This window comes from Platalea leucorodia, assembly GCF_965183815.1.
Source record: "Platalea leucorodia genome assembly, chromosome: 4".
Taxonomy (NCBI): Eukaryota; Metazoa; Chordata; class Aves; order Pelecaniformes; family Threskiornithidae; genus Platalea; species Platalea leucorodia.
Genome location: NC_138826.1, coordinates 124,056,013 through 124,078,897, shown reverse-complemented (window position 1 = coordinate 124,078,897; position 22,885 = coordinate 124,056,013). Strand labels below are relative to the sequence as shown.

General features: G+C 47.4%; 1 protein-coding gene and 1 long non-coding RNA gene across 44 annotated transcripts in view; one reads left to right on the top strand and one right to left on the bottom strand.

Annotated features, from left to right (window-relative positions):
* Window positions 1–676: 676 nt before the first annotated feature.
* LOC309589540 lies at window positions 677–12,818 on the bottom strand. Its single transcript, XR_014227944.1, has 4 exons — window positions 12,430–12,818; window positions 11,205–11,410; window positions 7,939–8,095; window positions 677–883 (listed from the first exon to the last, which is right to left on the bottom strand). It is a non-coding gene; the product is annotated as an uncharacterized lncRNA (long non-coding RNA).
* Window positions 12,819–13,354: 536 nt separating this feature from the next.
* Window positions 13,355–22,885, top strand: part of LOC309589679 (uncharacterized protein) — a 124,378-nt gene continuing 114,847 nt past the window's right edge. For 31 of the 43 annotated variants that reach the window (XR_014227991.1, XR_014227992.1, XR_014227993.1 and 28 more), the window contains exon 1: window positions 13,533–13,617. The gene's annotated coding sequence lies outside the window, so the exon portion shown is untranslated. Of the gene's footprint in view, window positions 13,618–13,813; window positions 13,887–14,012; window positions 14,183–14,491; window positions 14,668–22,885 lie in introns of those variants that run through there. The other 12 variants (XR_014227988.1, XR_014227989.1, XR_014227982.1 and 9 more) reach the window with 10 other exon arrangements.

Below are 22,885 nucleotides of genomic sequence, written 5' to 3'. Positions count from 1 at the left end.
GTATTTCTTGTGAATCCTGGAATTCCTCTGAGTTGGAGGGAGGAGTTTTGTCCACTGGAGAGCTGACTGCTTGTGAATCAGCCTTCTCAAGAAAAATTAAATTTGCTAATAATTTAAGGTTTAGCTAATGCACAGGATGATCTTGTGGCAACGCTGTGATGCAAGCTTGACGTTTTCAGGTTACAAACCTCACGCAAATAAAAGGAGAAAGAAGAACGGCTTCGGAAAAGTTCCATTGGGCTATAAGTCAGAGGCTGTTCCACAACATTTTATCTCTGAAATGTCATGCTGTACTGGCCTCAAAGCAAGAAGAACAGACGGTTCATCTAATACAATTATTTTAGGATCCTTTCATCATAAACAGTGTGCATGCCAAAATGAAAACGTATCATGGGAAAGCATTTCTCATTGAAGCCTGAATCTCCTCCCTAATGTTTATTCTATGTCATGGAGAACACCAAGGGCCAAATACGCTCTGGGTTAAAAACACTGGCATCGGTTCTTGCAACACAAATCTGGCAGGGGTTCAGGATGTGACAGCCGAAGGAGGCTGCGGTCTCCCTTGGACCAACGACCCAGTCGATGCCTGGTGCCGGTGAGTGAGGAAAGGGGATGATGGAGAGAAATATGAAGCACGCCATGGAGGCTCGCTCCCTTCTGCAGCCGCTGGCTGGCACCCTGGGTCCCCGCTGGGGCCATGAAGCTGTGTCCCAAGTGCCTGCAGGGTGCGGAGTAGGTGGGGAGCAGCGATATCCTACTCTTGTATTGATAGAAAGCCCTGCATGCTGGTGATTTCTACCTCCTTGCAACAGCTCTTTGAATGCCATCCTGGGTAGCAAATCAATCTCTTCTCCATCTTCAAGAACGTCACAAAGTCTTTTTCCTGCAAAAAAAAGCTTTCAGTGCTGTTAATTGAGTTGGGGTGGCTGCAAAATTCTCTCTTATTCTCAGCACATTCCCAGTTACTGGATTATTTGGGCTGTTTCCTTGCTCTCACACTCTGGGCCATTGTCTTCCATCTTGCAGACATGAGCTGTACTTTTAACAACAGTGACGCTGCACTTTGTTGTATTTAAATTCATTTTATTTCCTTGCCGCCCTCCTACCATGGCTCTGGTACAACTGACTTTCACGTCATCCGCAAGTTTATTGGCGATGATTTTTATCATTTCCTCTGGGTCAATCCTAAAGACACTGAACAATCCAGGGTCCAAAATAAATAAATGGAAGACTTCAATATCTCCAGTATAATTGAATTTCAAATTACATTATAAGATCTCTTGCTGAAATAGTTTTTAATCCATTTAGTATACCAGATTAGGTTTTGTACCATTTTTCTTTAATTGGGACTGTGTTCAGGAACTGTTCAATAACTTGCAGAAATCTAAATAATTTATAACAGCCTTATCTTTATTAACCAAACTTACATTCTCATTAAAAAAACATTCATTTGTTTGACATGACAGGGTTTCCATAAAACTGCTCAGGCATATCAATCAGGTTAGCATCCTTTAATTCATTACTAATCATAGCCTATATCAGATTTTCTTTGATATTGTTTGGGATCAGTGTTAAACCAATGAATTTGTAATTACCTGGGATTTTCCTATTATATGAAATATAGTCTTCTGGATTCTGCACAGAGTATTCTTACAGATTTATGCACGCAGAACCAACGCACTGGGGCAGACTAGCAATTTTGTTGGCTGGAATCAGCTGGAACGAGCAGGACAGCAATACAACCACCCCAGACCCATCCCAGCACAGGATCCCAGCATCACACAACAATTTGGGGAGGGAAAGACCTCCAGGGACCTCCAGACTCCCCTCTCACAGCAGAGCTACCTTCACCCTTCAGACAGATTTCTCAGAGCCTTGCCTAGTTGAGTTTTGCAAGGAGGGAGATCCCAAAAGCTCTTTGGGCTCCTGTTCCAATCGTTGACCACCCTCACTGTAATTTTTTCCCCCGCTAATATCTAGTTGTAATGCCCTTGGCTGCAACTTGGGTTGATTGCCTCTTGTTCTGTCACTGAGCTCCTTCAAGAAAAATCTGGCGCTGCCTTTTCAATAATCTCCTATGGTTAACTAAAGACAGCAGTAAGCCTTATCATCTTAAGCCTGAATAACCTCTACTCTTCTGGGTCCCACCAAGTGCTCTCCGCGGGCTCAGCACTGTAGGTACATGCTGGCTCTGATGTGGCAAAATGCTCAGCTTCACCAGTAGCCCCAACGATGAGGAACAAACTGCTCAAATACTGAGAACTACTTTGTTACTGTTCTCTGTCAAAATGGAGGTTGACAGCTATATTCGTCTGGCTTAAATGCTACCTAAGTCCTTGTGCCTGCTCAGTGGAGAGTGCTAGTGAGTCTGGAGAGCCTAAGGGAAGTCTTGAGCAAGAGTCACCTACGTCTAGGTAACGAGAAAGAAGAGGTAGGTGGATGTAGGTGGAACTGCAGGTCTGCTGCGTATGTGACCTTGCAGGTTCATGTCCTTGCTTGTTTACAGATGTAATCATTTTATGAAGAACAGTGACCCGAAGAGCTGGGAACTTAATTTAATACATTTCATATGGGCTTGAGTTTGTTGTCTGATTTACTAAAAGATATCAACACAATTTTTGGTGGAAAAAAAATGCCATCTGTGTGCTGGACGCTATGAATCTCAAAGGATGAAGAGATGTTTCAATGCACAGAACACTCAGACCTCTTAATTGCCTTTCCTAAATGCCTGCTCGGTCTCCCACCGAGCTGGAGAGGGGTGCCTCAGCACGCAGGTGACCTCTGTAATGCTTACAGGAACCATCGTATTAATTTACCACCCTAAAAAGAGTTGTAAATAAAGCCTCCCAGCTACTCTTCAAGTCTAGGCACTGGGGACAAAAGGGAAGGACATGAGGGGATGGGAAATGTCCTCTTCCATCCTTCTGGCTGGGAGTAAAAGTCAGGGCAAGGACTGGCATATTGCAGAGGTGAGGATGAGTTTAAGAGACAAATTGATTACTAATTAGATCTGCAATAATAGAGCAAAATAAATGATGGTTTCCTATCTGGCAAATGAGCCAAGGGTGCTCTGCAAAGAGGCCCTGCACAGTACCCGCCTTGCAAGCTTAGCAGAAGGGCTTTAAACGATGTTTGGAGGAGGCTGGCAACGCAAGTTCCAATGATGGAGCAAAGTTCCTACAGGAGGAGGAAATTGTTGTAGCGCTCTGAGATTAAACTCTGACTAACGGGGAGGAGATTGCTGAGAATAGGAAGGTGGAGGTTAATTAAGTTGAAAGAGATAAAATGATGGAGCATCTTCCTCTGAAGAAAGGAAGGAGTGAGGAAAGCGGAGAAAGGAGAATGGACATAAAGCTGTAGAAAGACTGGAAACAAGACTAGGAAAATTATGTCTGTAAAGGAATAGGATGACTGCAGAGGACTAAAATGAGAAAGACCAGGGACAAAATGAGTTTCAATTAGGAAGGGATCTAGAGGGTGATGAAAGAATGCTCTGTAAAGGTATCAGAAACAAGACAAAGGCAACGGAAATCGTACATAACTGAATTAATGGAAAATGAGAGAACAGAAATAACAACAGAGAAAAGACTGGACCATTCATTATTTCTTTATTTCATTCATTATTTTACCCATGGAGGGGAAAAAAAAACAAAAAGAAAAGATGAACTGATATTTATCAGAGCTACATTTACCAAGGGGATAAGACAATCCAAAATAGCAAAAGAAACGGTTCAAGTAATTCAAAGTTAGACAAATTCAAGTCAGCAGGACTGGATGAAGTTCCCCCCAGAGCGCTTCAGGCACTAGCCAGAGCAATCTCTGACTCATTAGTAATTATCTGGGAGAGCTCATGGAGAACCGGGGAGATCCCAGAGGAGGGGAGAAGGGCAGACACAGCGCCTGTCTTTACAGAGGGGGAAGAAGGACTTGGGGAATTATACAGCAGTCAGTTTAGCGTGTAATGCAGAAAAAGAATACAATAAACTGTTAAACGATCAGTTATAAAGCACTTGCCTGATAATAGAAATATACAATCAACCAGATTGGATTTGTCATAAATGAGTGATGTTAAAACCATCTAATTTCCATCTTTGAACCCAACAACTGTGTTGCAGAATAAGGGAGAGGGAGTATATGCCATATATTTTGAAATAAGCGGGGTTTTTAACGCTGTTTCACATGACATTTCCATAAGCTGACCAGGAGCTATGATCTCTGTGAAATCATCTTGAGACAAACTTGACAGAAAAGAACTGTATTCACACAAGAATTATTAATTCCTTTCCTTTGAATTTAGAGGGCTTTCCAAACAGGCTCCCGCAGGGTTCGCTCCTGGACCCGATTCTAATATTTTCATTAGTTATTTGGATGACGAAATAAAGAATATATAATTACTTCAGAGCATGTGTTCCAAAATGTTGCTGGGAAATTGGAGTAACAGTATAAAATCAACCAGATTCGGTTCAGTAAGCTCATAAGCAATAAAATATGTCAATGCAAAGTGGCAAATCACTGGCCAAGTAGCCATTTGAAGGGAAAAGAGCCATGAACAAGGCACTGAACAGTACACAGCTGTTGCAGAAAAAGGCAAATCTTATTCTGGGGCGAATGAACAAGAGTGTAATAGGTGAAACATCAGAAGCAATTATTCCACTCTAATGAGGGCTCGGTTGGTATACCAGGTGCGGGTTTGGATGCCATGCTAGGAGAAAGCAGAAGAAAGATGGAGACAAATTGTAGAGGTGTTGGAGGAAAGGAACAAAGGCTATAAATGGTTCAAAAAAACTTGGAGAATTTTCTTTGCTTTTTCCAGAAGGGAAAAAAAAAAATGCGTGAGAAGATGAAAACTATCTTCTAAGACAGAGGAGAGTTATAAAACGGATATTGACAATTGTTCTGGGTACAACAGAACTAAATTGGCTTGGTTTCCTGCAAAGATCATTGTTACTGGATATCTGGGAAAGAAGAAAAACCCACAAATCAAACCTAAAAGCTTTCTAATTCAAAGCAAATTTCTTTGAATTAAAATTAAAATTTCTGAATTAATTCCTAAGTCTTCCTCTCTGGAAGTTGATTAGCCTCTCTCAGGGATGGCTGGATTTTGCTCAGGGCACCGAGAGGGATTCGCAGCCTCTCTCCAGCTCTCCCTTTCCGTGACTGTCTTCTCTAGGTGTGCCAATGCTTCCACCTTCCCTGCGCCCGCCCAGAATGCAAAACATATTGATGCAAATCTTGTCTTTGCGCTTCAGCATTGCTTCAAACCCACCGTTGCTGTTAATTAATTATCCAACAACAGGAGGAAGCCAGCGATACCAAACGAAGCATGGAGCTTTCCCTGATGAATAACAAAATCAATCCTTCCTCCTGTGTGTTGCATAGTTTCACCAGTTTTCTTTCCTAAGGTACCAATGTAGCTCCGTATAAGCAGAACAAAGAGCCTTCTTTTCTGCAGATCTCCCACGGACAGCACGTGGTTGACAGGGGGATGAATGTGGTGCTGCAGGCCTCACTTCCAAGGGCTAGAAAAATCAGTGAGTGTGCTGGAGAGCAAAGCAGTTGTGCAAAAATACACATTGCATGGCGGGGAAACAGAGCGTTTCTCACTTTTCCCTAACAAGGAACTCCTAATTTTCAAATAAAGGAATAAGACATGGATAAAGTTTGCCAGAACTGTTGTTTAGGAAGGGCAGGTGATGAGGAAAAAGGAGGAGGGAGTTCACGGGCTATCTGGAAAGAATATACTTTCTCTGAACTCTAGGAAGATTATGAAACAATTTGCTGGATGTCTCTGGGTAGAGATAAAGGAAGAGAGCAATCAAACAAAACCAGAAGCAGTCTCATGGTAGAGTCTATTGTACATCAACTAATGAAAAAAGGAGATAGAGGAAGGGTTTTTTTGGAAAATAAAGGGGTCATGCAATGAACAAGTGCTGGTGGACCTGAAGGAAAATGATACGCCAAGGTCAAGGACATCGCAAATTTCAAAGTGGGAGGGAAGAGAAAAATAAGGAGAGGAGGAAGGAATTTTAGATTTTGGCTGTCACTCACCATAGCCCTTAGGGTCTTTGGGAATTTTCTGGTGCTACCTTCTCCCTTCTTAGACTAGCACCAAGTTCTGAATGATCAGATGACATGGACAGGCTTCTATGGGCGTCTTTCTTCTTGTAAAACACTTTGTTTATTCCGTACAAATAACATGACCATAGACTGTGCTTCTTAATGGAGGTAGAATCATAGAATCATAGAATGGTTTGTGTTGGAAGGGACCTCTAAAGGCCATCTGGTCCAGCCCCCGGCAATGAGCAGGGACATCTTCACCCAGATCAGGTTGCTCACAGCCCCGTCCAACCTGACCTTGAACGTTTCCAGGGATGGGGCATCTACAGCCTCCCTGGGCAACCTCTGCCAGTGTTTCACCACCCCATCGTAAAAAATTTCTTTCTTAGATCTAGTCTGAATCTCCCCTCCTTTAGTTTAAAACCATTACCCCTTGTCCTGTCACAACAGGGCCTATTAAAAACTCTGTCCCCATCTTTCTCATAAGCCCCTGCAGCAGCTCTGCAGCACGGTTTTGGGGAGGGAACGATGTCTGTCCTTACTTCAAGAGAGGGAGCAACTGAGTGCTAGTCAGCTCTAAATGTTCTTGACAGGCAGCATGGAGACTCACTAGTACTTATGAATTTGTTGCTGTATTTTACCTTGAATATTTACCAAAAGCGTGATACTACAGGTTTTCAACTTAAAAACACTTTATGGACCTTGTATGATGCTCATAGCATCCCCGTTCAGCAAATAAATCATTCCCATTCTCAAAAGGATGAAACAGAGGCAACGACTTCAATAATTTATATTTGGCAAATTTTGATAAGCCTTAGAGGTGAGACCCCCTTGATTCACTGGAGAAATGAGGTGTAAGATCAACGTTTGTACGGTCTCTGCACCTCTCTGCTTGGTTGCCTGTGGGACGCTGGGGTGGCTCTTCACATGTTGCTGAAAAGGTGCATGAGGAAATGATCAGAGAGGGTAGGATGTGGTTAAAGCCTCGGTTTGCAAACTGGAGCTAATGCGAGGGAAGCATATTATGTCTCACATCCATTAAGGCCTCTAGCAATCACCTCCCACTAAGACGAAGGAGCAGCAGAGAAGGAATTGTGACTTCCTGAGTCCCAGTAGCTCCCGGAGCTGTTCCTGTTAATATTCAATTATGTGCTGCCCTGGACTTAGAGAGCTGAACTACGTCTCACTCCAGCCCCGAGGCTCAGCTGCAACAAACACAGCTGCAGGAGGCCGAGCCACAAAGAGAAACAACCCCCAAAACAGTGTTATCACACCTCCAGCCGCCTGTGCGGAACCAGCACGTAGGAGGAACCATACTGTCCACCCCCTTCTTTCCCCATCTCCCCTCTCCAGGCTGCGTGGCTTTGGGGAAGAGGGTACAGGTAGGAGCTGGTTATACTGTGAGCTGTGGGCAGGGTCACCAGACTCCTTTTCCCCCCTTGTTTTTTATCCTGGATGTGCTGATTGAGCAGGTGATGCTCTGCATGCAATGCCTCTCCATCTCATACCATGCAGCTCCTGCTATGGCTTTTCCTTCATCTCACCCCCCAACCCCGAGTGCTCCCATCCCTGTTGACCCATCTGCCTTCTGAAAAACCCCTTCCACTTCCAGATCGTGGTATTAACTTGACATTTGCAAAAGGTCACCGTGTTTGTTCTGCCTGAGAGTTATATTGCTCACTCTTTTGTCTTTTTGCTTCGTAAGCCCTTCAAGGCAGAGGTTATATCCTAGGGTATGACCATGTAGTGGTAGGGAAAACGAGGTCCCTGATCTCACTTGGTCTCTAGCAGCTGTAACAGAGATAATAACGTGCTCCTTGATAGAGAGGCTGGCTCCCATTTTAGAGATTAATTATCAGAGATTAATGAATCTTAACTTACATGTTGGCAAAGAGTTCCTTCCAGAAGAGGTCCATACGCAGCATCTCGTGGTAGAACAACTAATGCCTTAGTTTCAAAGAGTACCAGATCACTCCTATATTTCCAGGAGTCCATTTGGCCAGCGTGGTATTGCTGGAGCATATGCCGTTTGTGACTGCTGCGGGAACAAATATGGGACATAAGGGAGGTGGCACACAATACATATTTTGTGCATCCAGTTTATGCATATGAAGGCACAGCTTTTTTTAGCTTGCAGTTTGTCACGCTGAAACCGTTGCATCAAACTAATCGCAATTGAGATGAGAGCGTATGTTATGCGTAGCGTTAGGATAACTATCCTGCAGCAGCTGGTCCAAGCGAGGTGCGGCTGGTGGAGAAAGGACATATAGATTAAGCCTTTGCTCTCAGGTGAGAACGGGTCCGATCCTATCCTCCGGTCCGGACCTGGCCATCATCCCCGTGTTTGCCTCCCAGCACGCGCTGAGGCGGAGGTGCAGGGCTAGAGCTCTCCCGTGCCATAATCTCAGTTAGGCAGTCGGGAGGGCTCCAGCCTAGGTAGGAACTCACCACGTTTCCTTTCTGTCCACGAGGAGATACCCCAGACTCAGCTCTTCTCAAGCATAAGCCAACTCTGAGCCTCAGCTACAGCAAGGCTAAACCAGAAAGGCAGATCGGGAGAGCGGGCTTGTAGGACTCAGCAGGCTCAAGCCTGGAGTTGACATTGCTCTTAGTTTTGTAGGCATCTCAGCGGCAACATGGCTACGGACCACGTTTAGAAGAGCTGCGGATGGGGGATCTTTGCCTACAGCTTTAGTGCCAAGACCAACAGAGCACTAGACTGACAAGCCGTGCTAGCTCTAAGAACAGCCCGACCTGGCTCCTTTGCTGTGGTTTGCTTTTGGAGTGACACAAAAGCTAGATTGTTCCCCAAAACTACGTAGAGGCATTCCCAGGTATTAACTTTTCCCTTGCGTATGATGATATTCCTTGAACGCCTCTACTGTTTTGCTTTGAAAACAACTTGTTCCCCGAACTATCCGGGCTCCTCTGCTTTTCCATGATATCCCTTGCCTGTCAGTGAAAACTATACTCGGCAGCGCTGTGGCTCGGCGTAGCTACGTATAGAGTAATTGGCTGGTACGTATGGGTTTGGGTGGCTGGAAGGTGGCTGCCAGCCCTAATGCGTTATGGCTAAGTTCTGCTTTAATTTCTGATCCGGGTCTCTCCCTCCTGCCCATGTGCAACTTGCAGGAATACAACTGTCTTTGAAATATCTGCTTTCTCCCAAATCAATCTGAAATTCATTAATTGGCTCAGAAGCTTTCGGGGGAGAGGGATGGACACATATGTGAACAGAAAAGCAGCACAGCAGAACCTTTATTTCCTTAGGGAGGCAGCCTAAAGAAATATAAGCATTTATTCTCATCTGTTGCTGGGCTTACGACCCACACAAATAACAGGGAAAAGCGAGCAAGCAGCCGACTGCAGAATGGGAACAGGGAAAATGACTCAGCAAGCTTGGCACCAATCTGGAGAAAATGCAGGTACATTATAACCTTGCTCGAGCATCAATCTCGTCCGTGACATGACGTAGAAACAGCAGCTAGTGTAGGTATTTGCATCCGATGGAAACATTCCTTCTGATAAATGATTTAGCTCTGCTCTTGCAAGTGGTTATATACAGGAGCTGAGCAGGTGAGAGGCTCCCTTTTTATTTGCTGGCAAGGGAGAGAAAAAGTTCAATGAAAACCTCTCGTTGCTTTTTAAATATCCTTTTTTTCTATTATCAGTTGACAAATAGCTGCTGAATTATAGTTTCATGCTTTGTTCGTGTCATTTTTCCTAAGATCAGTATTTCCTGCTACATCACCTTAGAAACTCAATCAACAAACACTCTGCTCTACACATAAACAAAGCTTTATTTTACCCTATTTTTGACAGCAGCCAGTGTTTTAGAAACCAGAACATTTCAGGTTCTCTGGGCTATTTGCCTCCATTTCACAATTTGGTTTTGGTTTTGAGGGCCTGTCAGCATTGTTTATACCCAGATCTGTTTGAGTAGTAATGTTTTCGTGTGAGTGGCAAAGAAAATATATTACTGCAAACTGCTTTCTGGAATCAGGCTTTCTTCTCTTCTGTCGAGAGTCTAAATGAAACTGCACTTTCTAACACATGGGAACTAAAGAGCGAAACAAATTAGAAGGAGAAGTGAAACGAGAAGATTCGGTTTCATTGGCAAAAATGAACAAAAAAAGAAGCAAAGACAACATTGATAAGTAAGCAGGACCATCTCTAAAGCTCCAGATCTAATAAAACCCAAGAGTGTTATCTCTAACGGAGGAACTGAAGAACTCTGCTGAGCCCTTTAACCATTTCCTTGTGGAACAGCATCGAAATCTTGTCCTGACCCCATGACAAGGAACTTTTTTTTATTGTGGAAAAATAGGACCGGAGCCCTATAAAGTTTCCTTACTGGCTTTCACAGGATGAGCATTCCCCGGGTAGCTGCTGTGAAAACACAAATTAATCCAGCAGCAAGTGGGGGATTTTATTTGGCAGTTTTAAAAACCTGCACAGGAACCCCAGCTATTGAGCCTCCTGTGATCTGCCACAACACAGCATCCATCAGATAGGGATTAATTTTAAGGCAGATATTAAAGCCTATCACATGATGAAGGATTTTCCTATATGTGCACTTCAATGGGATGCTTTAAATCCTGTGTGTGCGCGCGTATATGCACGTGTATGTGCACGCCGGTGTCTGTTCAAACCTTTTTCATTCACAGGCAGACATAGCCTTAGGCTTCTTCAGGCCTTTCCAAGGAACATAAATTTGGGAGGGGAGAGAGAGAGAGAAGAGTCATCTTTAAACCTCACGTTTTTGAAAGTAAGTTTTTGAAGGAAACAGGTTCAGGTGGAAGGAGCCAAGGTTGTAAAGATTTTATAACTGACAACATTTTTAAGAGGAGGCGGAATCCCTGCTCTTTCTTAGTGCAAGGCCTCATTGCAAGAATTTAAAGCAAATTTGGAAAAAATCGTCCTTTTTACAGAAATGCATTGTTTTGCTTTTCTGCTCGGCTGTAACCTAGAGCCCCTTGGCTTAAAAAAATGAAATAAAGCTGTGTGGTGATGCGCTGTCACTGCTGCTGCCACCACTCTGCCTCCTGCAAATCTCCCAAACATCGTGCACCGATCTCCCCGTCAGAGCCCGGTAAGGGAGCGATGCCTTCTCCTTCCAGCCTAAATCCTGCGCCAAACAAACTTACCCTTCGGCTTTGGAAAACACGGCTGGGCTTTGCAGCAAGCGGCTCTGCCTGAGGTGCTGTTTCCGAGGCTGGTGTGGCTAGGTAACTCTCTTCCCATGACACAGCAGAACAGCAGCAGCAGCAGCATAAAACAGATCGGTTCTGGCAGTACTCCTGGAAGACTACTTTATATCCCAGCTCCAGCCTCTTTCTCCTTTAAGGACGATCTGAAGAAGGGAATATGGAATAAAAAGAGACTTAGTGAGGTAGGGAAATAAGCCCCAGGGAGATGGAAAGTGAGACACGCTGGAGCTAGAATCCACGGCAGTGGGACAATCTGGATAAAATGGCAGAAAGGAACCCAGAGGCAGAAACCCCCCCAAAATTGGATAAGAAAGGACATACAAGCAAAGACGGAGCGGAGGGTGGGTAGAGGGAAGACTCTGAGAAGAAGGAAGGAAAGGAGGATGAACTGTTCCGCAGTCGGTTAACTCTTTTCAGCTAAAATCATTACTAATTTCTACAAAACTCTTGCTTACTTATTGAAAAATAGTAACAGAGGTATCTGAAACACTGAAAATGCAGCTCATTGCACGGGCACTCGGAAATGAGTGGGGTAGAGCACAGGTACCTCAACTCCAAAAGCATTAATGGGAGAGCGAAGGGAGATTTTCTGCCGTCGTTGCCAGGATTGGGCCTGTGCCCTCTGGCCAGGCGGCCGCGATCCCCTGCCACGGCTGATGGGATGCAAACGGGCACCAGCGTCAACCCCGCAGAGGGGAAAAAGGTCATTTATATGACTCCCTTCAAGAAAACTCGGTGGGGCACTGAAGAAATTAAATTCCAAACTTAAAATTTATTGCATCATGCTTTAATCTGCTGAGGGGCTGCGATTTCCAGTGGAAGCCGTAAGGAAGGAACGAACGCGGCACGCTTTTCCTCCTTCAGGTTTTAACAGCAAATCCATCCCCCCCCCCCACAAGCTAGCCCCTTGGACCTTGCACTTGACCACCAATACCGACGTGATGCCACCGGTTTGGGCGCAGAATTTGGGGAGCTCCCCGGGGCAACCGTGGGCCACCTTCCACGGAGAAAACCCCGAGAGCCCCCTGCGCATCGCCAGCCTGACGGTGGGAGTCTGGAGCAGATGGGCTTTGGCTCCTTCATCCCAAATCCTGGGGGCAGGAGGAGAGCTGGGGAAAAAAAAATAAAAAAAAAATAAAAAAATAAAATAAAACAAACCCACTTCAGCACCGCAGGCAGAACAGCAGCCTGAGGAACGCTGCGCTGCCCGCCCGGCCTGCCCGCACCCCCGGCCGCAGGCAGGCGGCTGGAGAGCGGCGGCGGGGTGCGGGGGGGACCGGGGTCTTCCCAGCCGAGGGAAAACGTCTTCATCTTCCCTTTGCTCCTCTGTCGGGGGTGGCTGTTTGTACAGGCGGCTTGCATGATTGCCGTGGCAAGCGCTACGTCCCTAGAAACGGCTCCATCCAGCATCTCCGTATTGGAAAACCGACGGCATGACGGGTCGGACCGCTACAGCCTTTCCCTACCAACTGGCAGAGTTAAAATCCACGTTGGCGACCACCGCATCAACCCCGCGCAGCCACACCGACGGCATCAGCCTCCTCAGTCTGACACAAACAAGTTTTTTTTTTCTCTTTTTCTGTTTGTTTTTTTTTTTTTCCCCCGTTTTTTTTTTTTTTTTTTTCCCCTGCCGCTTCCAGCACCGGAGCCCCACCGTGACGGCAGAGGAGCGCCCGATCCCGCACCCTCCAGCAGCGGGGTCCATCCCCGCTCTGCAAGGTGCCTGGCCGGGAGCGGTTATTTCCCTTGCAGGCGGTGCAAAGAGGGGAAGGGAAAAATTTAAAAAAAAAAACAAAACAAAACACCAAAAACCCAAAAAAACCCCCACACTAATTAATGATAATAATAATAGAAGAAGCAAGCGCAGCAACTTGCTTTGACTGGCAAAGCTGCGGGCGGTAGGTGCGAGGAGGGCAGCCCCCCGGGGGAGGGCAGCGGGGGCTGCGGCGGGGGGTCCCTCCGCGGGTACCGGCGGCTCCGTCCGGGGGTACCGGCGGGTCCGGTAGCGACGAGGACGGTATCGTCGTCACGTGAAAGTCCCCTTTAAGTTTCCATAGAGAGGCCTGCGGGTGTCACATGATGGACATGATATAATGAAACAACATTGTGGGGAGGGAAGCATTAGGGGAGCCCGGGGCGGCTGGGAGGCGGCGGGGCAGCGCTGCCCCCCGCCCCGGCCCGCCCTGCCCGGCCCCGGCCCCGGCCCCGGCCCGCCCGCTCCGCGCCTCCCCTGCACCTGTCTCAGCGCCCCGGCTGGATGTGGGAACCCCGCTGCTGGGGCCGGCGGTGCGGCAGCCTCCCCCCCCGGGGAAGGGAGGAGAGGCGGCGGAGCGGCGGATCGCTCTCGGAGGTAAGTTACCGGCGGGACCGGGGCGGGGGGCTGCCCGCCCGCCGGGGGTGGGGGGTGCCGGCGGGGCGGGTGTTGCGCGGCGGGAGCGCCATGTTTGCGCGGCGGCGGTGCGAGGGGAGCGGGGGGGGGGGGGGGGGCGCGGTGCGTCGGGGGCCGGGGCCGGGCCGGGGGTGCCGTGTGTCCCCGCGGAGCGGCGGGCGTGTGCGCGCCCTCCCGCCCTCCATGTCCGCATTCCAGCTCATGTTGCGCAGATAAAATTCAAACTTGAGGTAAACACAAGCGGCGGCGGGGGGGGGGGCCGGGGGGGGGGGGGGGGCGGCTGGATGGGGGTGAGGGAGCGGGGGGAAGGCGGGAGGGAGGCTGGCTCCATCCCGGCTCCCGCCGCCCACTGCCTTCCCCGCCGCTCCCCTCCCACCCGCCGAGCCCCCACGCACCTGGCCGCCAGCGAGGAGCCCCCGGCCGGCCGCTGCGCAGGGGCTGCCGGCGCCGCTCGGCTTCCCCCTGGGGCGGGAGAGGCGGCCGTGCCCCCGCCCCACGCCGCGCACCCCCTCGTAGGAGACGGCAAGTGCGTGAGTCGGGGGGACGCGGTGCGCGGCAGGTGCGCGGGCCGCTGTCGCGACACGGGGGGTGTGTGTGGGGGGTGCCTATCGCGACGTGGGGGAAGGAGGCAAGTGACAGCCGGGGGGAGGGGGGGGGGACGGGGACGGGACTGCGCCGTGTTGTTTTCCTCATTGCGTGGGTATCCCGAATCGAGCAAAAATAACAACGATCCCCCCCAAAATGCCGGGGGGGGGGGCGGTCCGCATTTCCAAGTGCGTATGGAGAAAACAAGATGCGGCCGCGGGGGGGGGGGGGGGGCGGGGAGGGCCGGGCCGCGCCGCCGCTCGCCAGCCCGGGTCCGTGACACAGGCGGTGCCGCCGGCAGCGGGTATATTTAGCGCTTCTCCCCCCCGCCCCCCCGCTTCCAGCCCTCCGCATGCTCGGCGCCCGGTGCGAGCGACCGAGCGATGGGAGCGGGCCGAGGGCGACGCGGCCCCTGCCGCCCCACAGGTGGGTGCGTGGGGAGTGGAGGGGGGGGAGGTCCCCGGGGCGAAGCGTTCGCCTTGAGGGGAGCGACGGAGCGGGGCGCCCCGGGGAAGGGCGGCGGGAGGCTGCTGAGGGGGAGCGGGCGATGGAGAAGGGGGGGGGGCGGGAGAGGGGACGGCTGCCGCGGGCAGAGGCGCTTCCTGCGTGGCGCAACTCGGGGCTGTTGCGGGAGGGCGGGCGGCCCGCGGGGCTCCGGGTGGGGTGCGCGGCCGTCGCCGCCGCGGGGCGGGCGGCGTGAGGCGGGTGCGAGGGCGCGGCGCCGGCTGCCGGAGCGGGGTGGGGTGGGGGGGGCGCGAGGGGGTCTCCGGGCGGAGGGGGCCTCGCTGAGGGCGGGAAGCGCGCGGGCGCGACCCCTCGACGCGCGGCAGCGGCCCCCGCCGGGCGCCTCCTCAGCGCTGCGGCGCGGCGGGACCGGCGGCCACGCCCACCCCGCCCCGCGGACCAATCGCCGCGGCGCCCGCCCCCCCCTTTCCCTCATCACCCCCCCGCCACCACCCCCCCGCCCTTGGCAGGGCGCGAGCGCGGCCCGCTCCCGCCCACCCGCCTGTTTGTTATGGTCGGGGCCACGTGCCGCCGGCTCGGGCGGTCACGGGGCCCGGCCTCGCGCCGCCCCCAGCCGTCGCCCGCCGCCGCCGCCGGGCCCGTCCCGGGGCTCCTCTGAGGGGAAGCGGGGCTCTGCCGGGAGCCGGGGCCGGCCGCCGGGCGTCCCGCAGCCCTCCTGGCCGAGGGCAGGCGGCTGGGACCCTCGTGCTGGCCGCGGGGCCTTGCCCGCCGTGCTGCTGAAGGGAGTGGCTGTGCGGCCCCGGCCCCATTAAACCACTTGAAGGGCCTGTCCGTGGCCGAGCCCTGACAGCCTGTCTGTGGCCGGCTCTGTCCTCCGGAGAGGGAGGTTTTCCTCTTCAGAAGAGAGCCCAGTGATATTTTTTTTTTTATCCCCCCCCCCCCAGCTATCCTGCATAAGCCACAGCAGTAGCTACGTATGCGCCTAGCCCGGCGTTGTTAAGGCATGCCACTTTAGGTAGGTAACACAGGGGAACGCCGCGAGGATTCTTGTTTAGCTGTCGGTCTCCTGAGCCTGAAGCCTTGAGCCTATTTATAGGCAGGTTGGGCAGTCTGTAGCGTGAAGGACTTGTGCCGCGTCCGAATCTGTGGCAAAGCGAGGTATCTTAATGACGGTGTTTTGTTTTCGACGATTCTTTGTTTCTGGAAATGGGAGCAGGAACAACTCCGTAGGAATGGTTGTTAATAGGTTCTGTGGAGAAGTCAGTTTGGAGTTGAGGAATGTAATGCCGTTTTAATGTAACTTCTCGGATAGCAGAACAAACAGTAAAGGGATACTCGGTTCTAGATCAGTGGTTTTCAGCTCGCAGGCAGGGGACCCCGGCAGTGTGCAAACAACTTAGCCGGGGTGAGTAGGAAGCAACAGAGGAAAGGACATCTGTTCTCCGCAGGCTTACGTTCATTACACAGGTTTCTGCACCAGGAAAGATTCTGGGGTTGACCGCTATTCTAGATCGCGAAGATATTTTGATTTAGCATAAGTGGAGGGGGGGTTGCGTATGTTCCTATTGCGCTGTTTAAAAATTTAAAATCCAGTATATTTTTAAGAATTACATAACCATTAATGACATCGTGACTCTCAAATAGCCTTAAAGAGTTAAATAACAGCAGGTGAACGAGAATAGGTCAGGGAGAGGAGAGATGGTTTTATAACTAACGGCGAGGACGGAGCACAGATATTTAAAACTGCTTCGGAGTTGCACTAGAAAGGAGTCTTCTGTTAGTAATAGTAGGATTCTAATGCCCTATAAATACAGAACATAAGAAGGAGGATGGAAAGATGAGGTTCGCAGTTTTATGCTGGTCTAGTCCAGTAAATGGATCTGGAACATTTTTTGATGTTTTACGTGCTTTCACTTCTCTTCCATCGTAACTTTGTCAGTACAGTTTTTTGCATCTGAAATGATGAGAGTTTCCAGATACGGACTGGGGTTGATGAAGAGGGAACATGGCCTTAAAATAACAAGAAGGGTAATGGCTCTGAAACGAGTGAGGGCCAGTGGGACGGGGAAAGGGCTGGGGTGGTAACCGGCCGTACTTGGCATATGCTGTGGAGAGCTGATGTTTTGTGTTGGTTACAGGGGTCATTTGAAACGGTGTTACGTACAGAAATATGTTTATTCAACCCGGGTAGCGTTCACTTGCTTTGTGTGGGCATATCTGCATATTTTTGTGGTTTTTTTTTTTTTTTTTTTGGGGTGGGGGGTGGGAATCTACCTTAAAATAGGGAATTAATAGGGAGCAGTTGGTTTGTTAGAGATTTGAGAATACTGGAAGGTGCGCAGTAACAGAGCATGCCAGCGTCTCTGATTTTTGAGTGTACGTGGAATTGCTGGTGGAATGGATGCACCAGGAAATTGCTTTCTCTGTTTTTGTTGGTGAGGTGCAGTTAACGTAGAAGGAGCCCTTTGGATCCCATATCCCATTTCTCTTTAATATAACTAAGATAATTTATCTTCTCAGATGGCTAGAGGAAAAAAAAAAATTTCATTTTGTAACTTAGTTCACCTCTTCAATTGCTGTCAGTTCATGACGAGGCACAATGTGTGCTGTACACTGTGTTCTACAGAGCTGTTTTGGTGACGAATACAATGTATATGAAAAAAGGGCTATGAAAAATAGGTATTGTGCCAGTTCTCTCCACTTTTCATGTAAACAAATACCGATTTATCTCTTAAAGAGGTACTCAAAGTTTCATTTTAGGATCTAACGTCTTGCCGAATTTCAGTGGCAAAAAGGTTACTATTTTACTGTTCCTAAGTACTTAAAAAGCATCTGAAAAGGAAATATCTAAACTAGTGTTCGTATTGGGTTTGCTATAGGAAGTAGTGAAACCTTTTTTTTTCTGTTTTAATAAAAAGGGAAATTGTGAACGTATTTTAAAAACGTGTTTGTTTATGCTTCTGGTAGCCTATTACACGGTTAAAATTAAGAGGATCTTTTTAATCCAGGCTAGATTGATTTTTTTTTTTTTTTGCAGTTGCTGTAATCATGTGTTTACTATATTTCTTTTATATTTAAAAATGAAAACACGGAGTCATGTTTTTTGTCCTCTCATGTATAGTATGACTAGCTGTAGTCGATCATGCCATATTTGCACGGTGTTTTTCCATAAACATCTTGCTCCTAGAATTACTGGTAGTACCAGAATATGAGCTTGAAAATACCGTAACATAAAGGGTACTTGCAAACACGAACGCTGAAGTATGAAGTAAAAAAAAAAAAAAAATCTTTCCCCAGCAGTTCTTTCAAGTCATTTTGATGATAATTTTGGATCCCGACTTGTGGTTTTCTAGATGACTGGAGATGGAATTAATGGGGCTGCAACTGTTTGTCACAAATTTAAGCCTAAACAGTATTTTGCTTTTGGCTTTGGATTTTGTGAAACTACAGTATAAAATGCACCATCCTTTTCCAGTCCTTCAGGATGCCGCACCTCAGCCAGCAGATTTGTAGCGTCGTTGTTGTCTAACAGCAAGTCTGGAAAACGGAGTTGTTTGTTCTGAGTTTCACCCTTACCAAGGTTGGAGATTTCATCCTTCCGCAGGTTCCTAACGTGGGCACTTAATGCTTGCAGAGGGTCCTAATTCATGAATTTTCATGAACTGTCTTGAGCTCTAGAAGGGATGTCCCCAGTATCGTGCTTCTTCACAGGCGTAAGTTTGGAGATCTCCAAAAGACTGACATCTATATAGCAAAAATATTAATTGTGGTAGTAAAGCAGTCAAGCTGAAAATGTTTTATAAGTTTCTTATATAAAAGTGATATATTTGGCAGGACAATAAAAAGTGCTAATTGTAATATGCTTGTTTTAAATAGTTTTAATCAATACAGACATTGAAGTTCTGCTGTTGACAATGGTTTATTTTATGAATGCTGTAGTCTAAACATGTGGAAAGTTTTGTGGGTGAGGGGAGATGGTACTGTTCTCAAACTGGGTTTCACAGTAAGCTGAATTTCAGTGTACTGTTACTTGAGAACTGTTTTTTTCATAATTATTATGATGTTATGAAGCATTAATGAGGCACTGCTGATGGTGAGGGTTTTTTTTTTTTATTCTTGCTAGGCTAGAAGTTTGTTACTAAAGTATAAACAAAAGAAATCGAGAAACAAATGGTTTAAAGGGCAGTTACAACACCATTGTAAGCCGTGATTTTACAAACACCCCTCTGAATATGTCTTAAGGAGTAGGTCCTATTGAAGAAAGTAAATTGTGCAATTACGTAGAAAGTAGGCAGATTTGGTAAATACAAAGATACTAAAGCAATCATCATGTGTTTTCTGTCCTGTATTTCAAATTCTTACTCTCTCACAACCAAACCCGTGATGTGCTTACATGTAAAGAACGCTGCATGGTAGTCAGATTTTAACAGAAAACTTGTGAAGTCAGCGTGCTAGTTAATGTTGAAATTCCCCTCCTCCCTTCATGTCATCTCACAAATTGTCAGAAGCAGCAGTTAGTGATGGGGTGAACAGCTTGGGAAGAGGGAAACCTGGTAAGCATCATGCTCTACTAATCTACAAAATTTAGGTATTTCTGACCTCCCTCTTTGCATACAGAAATATGCTGATTTGCCTGTGTGCTACACCGAAACGTAGCAGTCTCAGTGCAGTTACTGTAGTGCTGAGCTTGAAGTAATCCTTATTTTTTCGTAGTGCTTATTAGCTTGCGTTGAACATTGCCCGCAGGACTACTCCCAGTACAGGCGGAGGGGGTTTGGATCTCTCTGGAAAACATACCCTGCATCTAGGCTCGCTCTTTTTCATCCGTGGTGTTATAGGGTATAATTTCGATAGCATATACCTTTTCAGAAAAGAAAGATGGCTTTTGTATATATTTAGTAACATTGTGTATGGAATACCCAGAAAATGTGCTAATTTGAGTAATACCTATGTTATGTTATGAATTTTAGCATAACTGTGGTAGCTACTCCAGGAGCTTCTGCAAAAACAGAGCTGTAAAATGAAGGCAGATGCCGGCTTCGTAAGTTACAGTGTGCAGAGGAAATAAGATAGAATCGAACTGATGTTCAAATTTTAGCCTATTCAGAAAGAAAACAAGCATTGTCTCAGTTTTATCTTGGTTACTATTTAAATCGGCGAAGTCAGGTGTTTCCCAGTGGCCAGGTACTGGTTGGTTGGTGGTAGTTCATCCAGAAGACCTATGTTTGAAGCTGCACTTATCATTGCGTTTGATTATCGAAACTTGGGAGATTTACTGCTACCCAGCTAGTGTCAGCAGCCGTGAAGTCTCCTGGGAGGGAGAAGATGCATCTAGATGCGGTGTTTACTTTTAGCAGGAGGAGAAATGGGAGATTTCGGGCTGTTGCCTGGATGTGTTTTGTAATCTGAAAGAGCTCTTAACGCTTTTAACAAGGTGTAGTTGCTGTATCATTGCGAGTTCTGCAGCTTGGCGTTTTTAGTTTTGTGTGGTGTTGTCGCTGCCCCCCCCCCCCCGTTTTTTTTTTTTTTTTTCTTCAGGGTAGCTTCAAATGTTAATCTGTTAACATCTGCCGCATATTGCTGGATCGTCTGTAGTTCTTGGGAGATCTTTATTTTCTAATTTCTGTGACTTTATGGCAGTGCCCCAGGGTCCTGGAGCAATCACCATCATGTTTATCCTATTGATAGACAACAGGAGTCCAAATCGGTGAGAAGCAATAGATATTTTTTCTTGCTAAGATGTATGTATAGAAAAGACATCTGTAAGAAAAGCCTAAATGGAGCAGCACTGTTAAAATCCTGCAGTATTAAATACTGCTTGCGTTCTGAGGCAGATGTCGGGGATGTTTCGGTTGCGTGAAATATTAGGCTGGTTGGGGAGAGGCTTTGAAGCGTAGCAGAGGGATGCGCGAGTGTCGTTGCCCTCTGCCGGAGGAAACCAGCAGCACAGGGCCGTGCGGTGGGCCCGCACCGCCACCGCGTCCAGGAGTGGCTCTGGGGGCTCTCGGATGCGGCTCCCTTCCTCCCTTGTCACTCCAGCTTCCTCGTCAGCTCCGGTTCAAGACACCGTCTGTCTTTAGACCTGTAGCAGTGGCCCCTATTCAAGCCCGATCGTCTGATTCCTCCCCTTTCCCTCTTAGCTGTGTCCGTGGGCGTCTGTTCAGTGAAGCCTGTAGTTCGTATAAACAGAAAGCCGAACGGTGGATCCAGCATTACGGGACCGGCTACTCCAAAGATTGTCCTCGCCCCACAATTAATTCTGGTAGCTTCGACGGAGAATTTCTCACCCTTCCCATAAAAAAGGAAATAAAACGGCTTTAATCTTTTGGATTGTTAGCCCTGTCAGTTTTTGGTAAACCAAAGATACCCGTAAAACAATATTGACCTAGAAATCAGTATTTTGAATATAAAAGACACTGAAATTTGAATAGTGTTTGCACAATGTGGAAGAGGAATGAGGTCGGACCAACTTAATATATGTGGTTTCACTAACACCGAATGTACCTGCTGATTTGATAAGCCTATAGCATAGCACAGCTATTTGGGTGTTTTGGGGTTGGTTTTGTTGTGGTTGTTTTGGTTGTTTTGTTGTTGTTTTGGCGGGGGGGGGGAGTGTTTGCTTTGGGGTGCTTTTTGTTGCCTAGGAAAATGCTGCCTTTTTAGTTTTCAAGAAACGGCAGTTTTCATATATTACAGGTGCTGAGGTTAAGGGGAGTTAGCAGGGGCAGGGTGCAGCCATACTACTGCAGTGGGAGTTCAGTGGGAACCTCGGTTCTCCCCGTCCTTCTCTTAATGGACTTGCTGACATTCATGAGGAAATCCTTGCTGAATATTGGAGAGAAAAAAGTCAGAGATGGTGACTGGGGAGAAGTAACCGTGAATTGTGAATTGAAATGTTATTTACTGAGTAAAGCTGAATTACTCAAAAGCTGTATTACTTCGGTAATGAATGAGTGACAGCCATGAGCAGCAATAATTTTTACTGGAGACCAAAATTGTGTAATAGAGCAGGGGAAAAAATGCTGGTAAAGATGCTTGATAGGTTAACCCAGGCCCCTAGCACAGTGATGGGAGAGAAGCCTCTTTTAAAGCACTCTTTCAATTACAGAAGCATGGAAAATAGATTCTTGCAGGGCAGCCTGGATGGCAGGATCTACTCCTCCACTACTGCAAGCACATGTACAGTATGATTCCTGCAACGGTTTTCAGGCTCCAAATTGAAACCCTCATTGCTCCTCCCAAAAGGCTGTTCCACTGTTTGATTTCACTGATTTTTAGAAATTCAGTTTTCAGTTCCAGTGCAAATGCAGTTCACGGTCAGCCTACATTCATTCATTGTACAAATAGTGCCCTTTAGTATAAACGCCTCTTTTCTCTCCCCTGTGTTTTGCACATGCTGCATCTGCAGATAGCCGTTACGTGCATTTATGGCCCTTATTTTGTTCTAAACCAGCAGTTCTTAACTTTCGCGTGCCCTTCCCCCTCTTCAGGATGTATTGCATGCCCCTGTAGTTTAAAGACCACTGGTTTAGAAAACAAGCCCTTCTAGTCTTTTCCTGTAAAGCACACTCGGTGTTCCTGTGGGTAAAGTTACTTTGGAGAAGATTTATGTAAGTTTATTCTCCGAGTTGCTGGATCAGGTAAATATTCTAAATACAATACAATACCCTGATCATAGTCTATGTAGGATATATCTGGCTGTATTTATCCCTTTTGTCGATGTTTTCCTTTGAAATTACAAAGTACTCCTGTTATCATGAACAGGTTTAATTCTGTTCCAGATGCTACGGGATGATAAAGTCGTAATGCGTCTTCTGGCAGTTTCTTACAACATCGGTTACCATGAAAAAGTTGTATTTACCCGAATTACATGAGCTCTGCTTTGAAGAACAGTTTTGTGATATGCATACAATTCCGAATGGATAACAACTGTGATGTGTTGGTTTTTTTTTTTCTTATTCTGCTACTTTAGAAAAATGTGTAGCTTAAAACTGGAAGTCAGCTTTGAGACTTTCAGATGCAGTCTGGTAGCTACGACGATGTTAATTATTACATACCTCTAATGTTACCATGTAAACTTGCACCTCTTCTGGCCTGAAAAGTTTATCCTGGGTAAACTATGCTCGGCTTCTTTAATTTTCATGTTTGATCTGTAAATCTTTGCAAAGACCTTAACCCA